We start from the raw sequence: 4,017 nt of genomic DNA, 5'->3' as shown, positions 1-4,017 counted from the left end.
TTGCTATGATTTCCATAATGATATGCCACTTGTTTATTATGTTTTGTTTATTGAATGAAATATTAAAGGTTAAAAATTCTATTACCGTTATAATAATAGACGCGCTTAACAGGAAAAGACCGTTATGCTACGCTGCCCACAAATTTTAACGGTACAGTGAATGCAGTAATAAAATTGGCATATGAAAAGCACTAATATAACGTTATTACAAATATTGATTAGAATAAAACAGGATAATTTAGTATATGAAAAATTCCATTTTATATTGCATATATGTAAGTATCATTGACATGATGTATATTATTGTGTTCATGGATATAAGCTTTGTGATGTAAGAAAATCACTTAAAAGTAAGAAGTTATGTTTTTTTTTTTTTTTTTTTTTTTCTGTGGTGCGCATCCCTAGTGCATTTTGTTTTTGAGAGCGTCGTCCCTTCTTGGCGAGCAGGCGGGAAAAATGGCGCGCGGCAATTGATTGTCATTTAAAATCAGCATTTGCGCAGTCTACGGTGATATATCCAAATATTTATGGTATGTGTTTTATAGATTATGAACTAATGTTATGATTAATAAGTTGCTGAAATATGCTTATGAGAATATTAAAAAAATATAAGCAAAGGTGCATCGTGCAGTGTTTGTTGTACCCTGGTAGAATATTTCTTTGTATTCAGATTTCAGAGTCAGTGCGCTGGGAAAGGATATGTGTGAAGGGCATTTCTGGGATAAGGATCAAAGGCTGTGGAGCCAAAGAAGTGAGTTTTTTCCTAAATATATGTTATCCATGATATTAGGATATATCAAATTTGTGATGATCAGAGTTTTCATTTTCAAATAATCTTTCTAGGTTATTTCATATATATTATGTTTTCTAATTCAATATTTCTGACATAAAACGTGGCATCTGATTTTTATTTTGACAAATGGTATGTTGATATGCTTGGTTTGTGGGAAGTTTTATTTGCCTGATTGGATTACTTTAAACTGATTTATTGTGTCAGATCTCTGAGCATTTGATTTTAGTTTGTTCCATAATATATATATATATATATATATATATATATATATATATATATATATATACATATACACATCTTTTTGTGAGTGATGTTTGTGTACATCATATTTGTGTTATTTCTATTGAGATTTCCTTCAATACATTACTGATCGTTTCAGGTCGAATTTTTTCCTTTACTGAATAAAGGTATCTTACGGCTGAGGGGTTTCTGATCCTTGTCTTCTAGAACAATCTATATAAATAGATAAATAGATAGATAAATACATGTGTATATAAATATATATGCACACACACACACACACACACACACACATATATATATGTGCGTATGTATATGTACACATATATATGCATATATACATATATATATATATATATATATATATATATATATATATATATGCATGTATGTATGTATACCTATCGATATGTGTATATATATATATATATATATATATATATATACATGTACATATACTTACATATATATATATATATATATATATATTATATAATATATATATTATATATATGTATATATATAAATATATATATATATATATATATATATATATATATATATATTTATATATACATTCATATATATGTACATATCTATGTATACTTAGTGGCGAGTTATAAAACAATATGTATAATTCGTTTCGATTATTCTGAATGTCCTTTATCTTGAGTTATTTCTTAAATCTTGGACTTTCTACAGGGAGACGCATCCAGAACAGTTTAGCGAGGAAAGACGTGTTTGCTTGTTTCAGGTCAAATAACTATTGGCTCGGTGGTTACCAGGAAAGTGAATAGTAAAAGTGTAATAACCGATTCCCAATACATGTGTTGTATATCTAATATTTTGAAAAAAAGTCGCTCTGATAAAAGTCAGTTGACCTCACTCTCTACTTTCATCTTTTATGCAGCTTTCTATTTCCTTTTTACCAATACACATTTGCTTACGCTATATGTGTGTAAAAAAAGGTGTCTAGTTCTGTTCACCGTGCGGTAAATCACCAGGAGCTGCAGGTCTTCATGAATCTTAGCTGCATTGGTGAACGAGGGCGGCCGTTCTGGGTGTCCTCCTCCTCCCACCCTGTCTTCCTGTATACCATCGACCGGAAGATGCCCGGCTCTCCGAGTATATTACTTTCCCTCGCCTCATTGCGACTGCCTCTATTGGCGATTTCAGCTTGCCTTTCGTCAGTCCTGGAAAAAATGTCAGCTTGGCAGCCTCGTTTTGACCTCGGATTTCCCATGTCATTATGAGCTTTTAGAGCATCGGGTGCATTTCCCTTCATATTTAGCATACGTTAGACGTAGCTGCGAAATAGATATTCAGGAATTTGCGAATATTCCTTTTTATAAAAAAATAAGAAATATACGATTTCGTATTATTCATTTTCTAGATAGTCCCTCTTTTTGTAAACTATTCAAGTTCCATGCAAACAAATAAGCTTTTCACAAACCGGAAAATACTTATCTTAGATAAAGTATAGAAAATTGATTCTGATTCTGGTTTGGTATGCTAATTTCATCTACATCTACGCATATACTGTGTTACATTGCATTAACAAATACAAAGAAAAAAAAGAGAAATTCTTGGAGTTTTGCTATTCACCCTCCTTGGAACTACCCAGCTAGTAGTTGCTCGAGTTGAAACAAGCAGACATGTATTTTCTCAGTCTTCTCAAAGAACATCAAGACTTATGGCTTAGTAATAGCAGATTATATATACTCTTTCGTAACTCATCACTATGTATGATGGTGATAGCGGTTCACACACACACACACACACACACACACACACACACACACACACACACACACACACACACACACACACACACACACACACACACACTCTGGTAACAGATCTATATTATTCACTGTAGCCTCACTGCGGTTTTGTGTTTACTTCGTATTCTATATTGCAGAATGAATGTAACTTGGTTTATGTTTATTCAATAACTGTTTAGTTCTGGCAGAAAGATAAAAAAAAAAAAAAAAAAAAAAATCACTAATAGTTCTAGTAGGCGCAACTACATGATGCCGTCACCACAAGCATTTGCAATGTTCTGTCATTTTGCATATGTTTTTAGCTGATTTAGCTGCCATACATAGATGTTAAAAACATTAAACTTTTTGTAATTGATACTTATGCTGAAAGAAGGGGGAAATACAGCCCCCGCAACATGTGTTCTTATCTCGATAAACAAACAATTCCAGGTTATTGCATGTGAAGAATGTCCCACTACAAATTCAACGGTAAATAATATTACGTGTTTTGTTTTTACTTAGGTGAGTAAAACGAAAGATCAAATTGCTTACTTCATTTAAAAAGAATTAATACACTCATTGGTTATTTATATTCGATCAGTCGCACTCTTTGTTACAAAATACCTAGGGTTTAAGCTTCATTCACAAAAATACTATCTACGTAATGTCTACTTCGATTGGTGGAACCCAGCAAGTGTATTGAGAAATAATTCCGCAACTGTACATGTATATATATAATATATATATATATATATATATATATATATATATATATATATATATATATATATATATATATATATATATATATGTGGGTGTGGATTTGTGTGTTCACACATAAAATCTTATTCACTTTTTCACACACATAATAAAAATATATTGTTGCTAAATCACTCTTGCCAGTATATCGGGGAAATTTAGTAAATGGTAGAGTACACAACTCTCTAAATTTCCTTTCCACATGACCATGAAACTTGATTAACCTTAATCCAATTTAAAGGTATATCTTTTGTGTGAAGGAAACCAAAAAAAAAAAAGTTTGATTTTTTTTTTTTTTTTTTTTTTTTTACCATAAGGCTGTCGGGGTGGCTTGAATCTATTCTTCTGTTGAGCGTAGGACGAAGGTATAACGGTCATAGAAGAAGTTTTATTTCTTTTATTCTATAACCATATAAAAATAACAAGTGGCATATCACAATGCAAATCTTAGCAATAAACATC

The sequence above is a fragment of the Penaeus vannamei genome, chromosome 43, assembly GCF_042767895.1.
Source record: "Penaeus vannamei isolate JL-2024 chromosome 43, ASM4276789v1, whole genome shotgun sequence".
Lineage (NCBI taxonomy): Eukaryota > Metazoa > Arthropoda > Malacostraca > Decapoda > Penaeidae > Penaeus > Penaeus vannamei.
The sequence above is the reverse complement of the archived record's forward strand: the minus strand, read 5'-3'. Positions refer to the sequence as shown.